The sequence below is a fragment of the Capra hircus genome, chromosome 25, assembly GCF_001704415.2.
Source record: "Capra hircus breed San Clemente chromosome 25, ASM170441v1, whole genome shotgun sequence".
Classification (NCBI taxonomy): Eukaryota; Metazoa; Chordata; class Mammalia; order Artiodactyla; family Bovidae; genus Capra; species Capra hircus.
In genome coordinates, this window is record NC_030832.1 from 13,086,540 (window position 1) to 13,094,000 (window position 7,461).

Sequence of the window (7,461 nt, forward strand, 5' to 3'; positions counted from 1 at the left end):
GGGCGAGCGGGGGTGAAGCTGCAGTTCTAACCGGCGCTCAGGTGCTGCTGCTGGTCCCGGGGCTAGGCACATCCCCGGGGCTCAAAGGAGGAGTTCGGGAGTTTTTACTTCAGAAAACTTACACGTACACATTCATTCAACAGCTCTTGTTGAGCGTCAGCTCCGTGCAGGGCAGCGGCAGACCGCCCCGAAGGGTCCACAACCTTTCCTCAGCCTCCTGGGTGTCTCATCCGAGAGGGGAAACTGAGGCCCCGAGACCGGTCATCCAAGGTCGCCAAGTCTCTCTAGCGGAGCTGGGATTCGAACCCCAGACTCTGAAACGCCGGCGCGCTCCCGAGCTCCAGAAGAGGTTCTCCAGTGGAGAGCCCGTGAAAATCCTGCGGACACCGCCCGGGCCCGGCTCGGGCCAGCAGCAGCGGCGGGACAGCCCCGCGGGAGCGGCCGGCGCCCGCACGCTGGAGCCCCGCCCCGCCGGCCGCGGCGAGGGGGCGGAGCCGGGCGGGCGCGCGCGCTGGGCCCGCGCTCGTGCTCGCGGCGCGAGCGCAAGGGAGCGGCGCCAGGATAGAGGCTCGCCGAGCCGCCATTCTAACGCAGGCGCGGTGGCCAAGTGGTAAGGCGTCGGTCTCGTAAACCGAAGATCACGGGTTCGAACCCCGTCCGTGCCTGTTGTGGTAAATCTTCCCTTTCCGGGGGAGACTTTTTAGGGGTGTGACATCACAACGATCATCGGTTTTAGACCCGGTATTTAGGTCCTCGCCCAGGATCCCAAGCAGGCCAAGTGTTTTCACTCAGTTTAGATTCAGGCTCCCTCGCCCGCGCAGAAGGTCCAAGTCCGGGTGGTCTGACTTCTGAGTTCGGGATGGTGGGGGGCGCCGGGCGGACGGGGGGCTCCAGGGATCACGTGGAAACCGTGGCCCGAGCGCTGACTTTAGTGCAGAAAAACCTACGGCTGATGGCACTTGGCTCAAGAGCCACTAAGCATTTTTCTGAACATTGAAGTCCAATCGAATCCATTCTCCTGAGAGAACTGCCGTTGCCTGTTCCTGAGCCCACACCCAGAGTCAGCTGGTGTCTGGCTTGCTATTTTTAAAAGGAAATCCATTGTAGGCACTGCATTAGAGGGAGGAAATCCTGCCCAGACTTGGAGCCGGTCCGACAGGAAAATCTGCACCTTTCTCTCTCTGTCTCTGAGCCTCCTTTTGCCCCCCCAGTAAAATGGGTCGCTGGTCAGCACTGGCTGAGAGACTGGCTGTAGTCGCGGCCTCAGTCAAGGCAGCTACCGTCGTCGGGCACCTGTTTTCTTTGCATCACCACGGGGCTGCCCGCCTGCATTTAAAGAGGTTATGCAAAAAGATATTATGCAATTACCCCTACCCTCCAGGAGCTGGCATATTGTATAATCTGAAAACCAGCTTGACCTAAATTGGGGAAACCTGTTTTCAGCGCGAGATGTCTAACGGAAGAAAGCATTCATGCAGCTCCTGGTGTGGGCAGGGTGGAGCCGGACTCTGGGGGCTCTCTCAGTGCGAGAAGGTGGGAGAGCCTAGCAGGAGCGGCTGGGGCTAAGTTGTCCTCTGCCGCAGAGTTCTTCCACTTAGCAGTATTCATCAGCATCACCTGGAGGGAAAGTTAAAATGCGGAGCCCTGGGCGCCACCCCAGAGCGTCCGAATTGTGTTAGCCGGGGCTTGATATTTGCATTTCTAAGGAGCCCCCAGGTGATCCTGATTCTGCTAGTTCCCCGGACCACCCATCCAGAACCATTTCCCCGAAAATAAGGGTATTTTATAGCCACATTCTAAATCTAGGAGCACGTGTGTATGCATGAACACACACATGTGAATTACTACATATAAAACAGTGAACACCAGGGCTTCTCACACTTCAACCTAGGGATGGTGTGAAAATGCAAGTCTGACTCTGGGGCGCTGAGGTGGAGCCTGAAGCTCCGCCTTTCTAACTTGTGTTTTGGCGGCGCCAAGGCCCGCTCGTCAGCTACCCCTTCACTGAATACGGGGGAAAGAAGGATCCCGACCAAAGTACTGAAACTGATCAGGACACTAGGGAGCCTGGGAAAGGGAGACCTTCCCCCACACCCTCTGCTTTAGCTTCCCTCTGACCTACCTAGAGTATAGTAGCTAATGCCCTTTTCCTGAGTTATTTTACAGATGTGAAAAACCTCCACCAAATGGAAGATGTCAACTACAGTACTTGATGACCGAGCACATAGCCCCCAAGCCTCCTAGAGCTTAAGGACTGATAATGTCAACCCCTGTGACACCTCCCAGTAACCTCACCATCAACCAGAGCGTTGTGCGCAAGCTGATCACATACGCTGGGAGCCCCCAACCCAGCCTTTATAAATTCTCTGCTGGTGGGACTAAAGAATCCACCTGCCAATGCAAGGAACATGGGTCTACCCCTGGTCCAGAAAGATCCCACATGCTGCTGAGCAAGCCCGTGGGCCTGTGCTCCAGAGCCTGGGAGTCACAACTCCTGAGCCCACCGTGACACAGCTGTTGAAACTCTCACCCCCTAGAGGCTGTGTGCTCTGTAACAAGAGAAACCACTGCAGTGAGAAGCCCGTGTGGCAACCAAGACCAGCACAGCCAAAATTCAGTAAGTAAAAGTTTTTTTATAAATGCTTTGCTGAAACCCTTCAGGGAGCCTGAGGGACTGAAGGGCATGAGCCACGCATCTCCTTGCATAGCCCTTGCAATAAACCTTTTTCTGCTCTAAACGCTGATGTTTCACTTTGTTTGGCCTCCCTCTTCATCAGGCGCATGAACTTGAGGTCACTAACAATAACAGTTGTTACCTCTCTGGAGGGAAGTAGGAAGAGGGAGCTGTCCAGAGGATTCCTTCACTTCTCACCCTGTGAACTTTCACATTGCTTGCATTTTCTACCAGATGACCACCTCCTAGAATCACCTCCAAAGTCCACAAAGGCAAAGATAACCTATTAGGCTGCAGGCAAATTAAACAATCCAGTGGGCTGCAGTCCATGGGGTCCCTAAGAGTCGGGCACGACTGAGCGACTTCACTTTCACTTTTCACTTTCATGCATTGGAGAAGGAAATGGCAACCCACTCCAGTATTCTTGCCTGGAGAATCCCAGGGACGGGGGAGCCTGGCGGGCTGCCGTCTATGGGGTCGCACAGAGTCAGACACGACTGAAGCGGCTTAGCAGCAGCAGCAGAACTATCACATAAATGTTCTCTGCTCTCCACTGGGGTGTTTCATCATTTCTTTTTTAAGTGACACAAAAGTATACTTATGTCCCCCCCTATTAAAAATATCCCCAAATAGTCCTCTCCATTAAAAGACCACACTGCCCCCAACAGGCAGGCCAGTATCTGTGGCGCTGGTTAGAGGTCCACACAGATTTTCCTGTCCTTCCCTCCAAAAAAATGAAGCAACACTCCTCTGTGACACCATCCCAGTAAAGAGCTCACTCTCATCCACCACCACCACTGCCACACCCCAGGCCACCCCACCCTGCAGAGGGTGCTCCCCTCTCTGCCCCAGGTGAAGAAGGACTTTAGAAAATTTACCCAATGGACTGTAGGCTTCCACTTATGCACAAACACACACACAATGCATAAAATATCTATTGAGAGTCCCTTGGACTGCAAGGAGATCAAACCAGTTAATCTTAAAAGAAATCAACCCTGAATATTCATTGGAAGGACTGATGCTGAAGCTCCAGTACTTTGGCCACCTGATGTGAAGAGCTGACTCATTGGAAAAGACTCTTATGCTGGGAAAGATTGAAGGCAGAAGGAGTAGGGGACAACAGACCTTATGTCTGAATAAGCGATATGTTCTGTGTTGATTTAAACTGCTTGTATTCATGAATATATAAAGTCGTGTTTGGATCTCTTTTGTGTGAATTTCATGTCTGAAAGTCACTTTGAAGCCAGAGGTCTTTGTTCTATGAAGGATCATATTCTGATCTCCCTTAGAACTGTAAAGAGAATAGAAGACCCCCAATGCTGGGATTATGAGGAAAGAGAGGCAGGTGTCACTGACCCTAGAGGGACCTCCTGAGACCTTGCTGTGCAAACTGGACCACTGGGAAGGAAATGGATTTGCATAAGGAGCCCAGGGCTTTCTGGGAAAGTAGAAATTAAAGTAGAGATCTCTTCAAGAAAATTAGAGATACCAAGGGAACATTTCATGCAAAGAGGGTGCAATAAAGGACAGAAATGGAATGGACCTAACAGAAGCAGAAGATATTAAGAAGAGATGGCAAGAATACACAGAACTATACAAAACGATCTTAATGACCCAGATAACCACAATGGTGTGATCGCTCACCTAGAGCCAGACATCTTGGAGTATGAAGTCAACTGGGCCTTAGGAAGCATCAATATGAAGAAAGCTAGTGGAGGTAATGGAATTCCAGCTGAACTATTTCAAATCCTAAAAGATGATGCTGTTAAAGTGCTGCACTCAATACGCCAGCAATAATGGAAAACTCAGCAGTGGCCACAGGACTAGAAAAGTTCAGTTTTCATTCCAATCCCAAAGAAAGGAATGCCAAAGAATGTTCAAATTTCCGCACAATTGTACTCATTTCACATGTTACCAAGAGATAATGCTCAAAATTCTCCAAGTCAGGCTTCAAGAGTATATAAATGGAGAACTTTCGGATGTTCAAGCTGGATTTAGAAAAGGCAGAGGAACCAGAGTTCAAATAGCCAACATCTGTTGGATCATAGAAAAAGCAAGAGAATTCCAGAAAAAAACATCTACTTCTGCTTCATTGACTACACTAAAGCCTTGACTTGTGGATCACAACAAACTGTGGCAAATTCTTAAAGAGATGGGAATACCAGACCACCTTACCTGCCTCCTGAGAAATCTGTATTCAGGTCAAGAAGCAACAGTTAGAAGCAAAAATGGAAAAATGGACTGGTTCTAAATTTGGAAAGGAGTACATCAAGGCTGTATATTGTCACCCTGGTTATTTAACTTACATGCAGAGTACATCATGCGAAATGCCAGAATGGATGAAGTACAAGCTGGAATCAAAATTGCCGGAAGAAATATCAATAACCTTAGATATGCAGATGATATTACCCTTATGGCAGAAAGTGAAGAGAAACTAAAGAGCCTCTTGATGAAGGTGAAGAAAGAGAGTGAAAAGCTGGCTTAAAACTTAACATTTAAAAACCAAGATCATGGCCTCCACTCCCATCACTTCATAGCAAATAGGTGGAGAAACAATGGAAACAGTCACAGACTTTATTTTCTTGGGCTCCAAATTCACTGCAGATGGTGACTGCAGCCATGAAATTAAAAGACGCTTGCTCCTTGCAAGACAAGTTATGACACACCTCAACAGCATATTAAAAAGCAGAAATATTACTTTGCCAACAAAGGTCTGTCTAGTAAAACTATGGTTTTTCCAGTAGTCATGTGAGAGTTGGACCATAAAGAAGGCTAAACACTGAATTGATGCTTTTGAACTGTGGTGCTGGGGAAGACAAGAGTCCCTTGGACTGCAAGGAGACCCAACCAGTCCATCCTAAAGGAAATCAGTCCTGAATATTCATTGGAAGGACTGATGCTAAAGCTGAAACTTCAATAATTTAGCCACCTGATGCGAAGAGCCAACTCATTAGAAAAGACCCTGATGCTGGGGAAATTGAAGGCAAGAGGAGAAGGGGACGAGATGGTTGGATGACATCGCTGACTTGATGGACATGAGTTTGAGCAAGCTCCAGGAGATGGCGAAGGACAGGGAAGCCTGGTGTGCTGTTATCCACCAGGCTGCAAAGAGCTGGACACGACTGAACAACAATAACCCACTTTCCCATTTTCTAAAGTTCAGTTCAGTTCAGTCACTCAGTCGTGTCCGACTCTTTGCGACCCCATGAATCGCAGCACGCCAGGCCTCCCTGTCCATCACCAACTCCCAGAGTTCACTCAGACTCATGTCCATCGAGTCAATGATGCCATCCAGCCATCTCATCCTCTGTCGTCCCCTTCTCCTCCTGTCCCCAATCCCTCCCAGCATGAGTCTTTTCCAATGAGTCAGCTCTTCACATGAGGTAGCCAAAGTACTGGAGTTTCAGCTTCAGCGTCATTCCCTCCAAAGAAATCCCAGGGCTGATCTCCTTCAGAATGGACTGGTTGGATCTCCTTGCAGTCCAAGGGACTCTCAAAAGAGTCTTCTCCAACACCACAGTTCAAAAGCATCAATTCTTCAGTGCTCAGCTTTCTTCACAGTCCAAGTTAGAGAGACCTATAAGGATAGCTCATGATAGTCAACGGCAGAAAAAGGTTCAATCGGACTTTTGAAACCAAAGAGGGAGCCAGAATCCTAGCATTAGCAAGGGAGGGCTGTGTGTCAACAGAGGCTGCACAGGAGCAATCTTCAACAGCGACACCACGTGGCAGCAAGAAGCAAGAGCAGCACTAGACGGATCCTCCCCACATCTGCAAGAAACCATGGGAGACACAGACTGGCACATAACCTCTCCATGCCTCGATTTCTCCATAACATTAGAGTGGTACACTTTCAGCGGCTTCCCCTCTCATGCAATTCTTCTGGTGACGACATCGTGAATATTCACCAGCCAGAACCGTTCAGTAAATGGTGAGCCATCTGCCTCATGGCATAATGTTGTTGTTTTACTCACTAAGTCATGTTTGACTCTTGGCAATCCCATGGATTGCAGTCCACCAGGCTCCTCTGTTCATGATATTTCCCCAGCAAGAACACTGGAGCGGGTTGCCTTTTCTTTCTCTAGGGGACCTTCCCCAGCCAAGGATCAGACACAAGTCTCCTGCATCTCCTGCACTGGTGGGCAGATTCTTTACCATTGAGCCACCTGGGAAGCATCAAGGGCAGACATTAAAAGAGACAACTGGTGGTCCAGTGGTTAGGAATCTGTCTGCCAATGCAGGGGACATAGGTGCTATCTCTGCTCAGGGAAGATCCCGCACACCTCAGAGTAACTAAGCCCACAACTGAGCCTGAGCCACAACTACTGAGTCTGTGCTCTATGAGCCAGCAAGCAGCAATTACTGAGTCTCCATGCCTAGAGCCCATTCTCCACGACAAGAAGCCGTGAGAAGTTCATGCACTGCAGCTAAAGAATAGCCCCTGCTCATCGCAACTAGAGAAAGCCACACACAGCAACAAAGACCCAGCACAGTCAAAACAATAGTAAGTAAATAAAAAAAATTTTTAAGGGGGAAGGAACAAATAATTTTTAAAAAGAAATGACTGATTTATTGGTTTGCAGAAGCCTTAATGAGATACAGCTAATTGAAGAAAGTTGGTATCCTGGTTTGGGGCTTTTGTCTTACAGTTTTACTGAGGTATATAACTGATTAACAAAAATGGTTCATATTTTATACATCCAACTTGATGCCTTTGGACATTTGCATACAGCTGGGACATAGCCCCACATTCAAGGTAACAGACGCATCCATCATCTTCAAGTTCC

General features: G+C 48.9%; 1 non-coding gene across 1 annotated transcript; it reads left to right on the forward strand.

Moving 5' to 3' along the window:
- TRNAT-CGU lies at positions 594-665 on the forward strand. Its single transcript has one exon. It is a non-coding gene; the product is annotated as a tRNA-Thr (tRNA).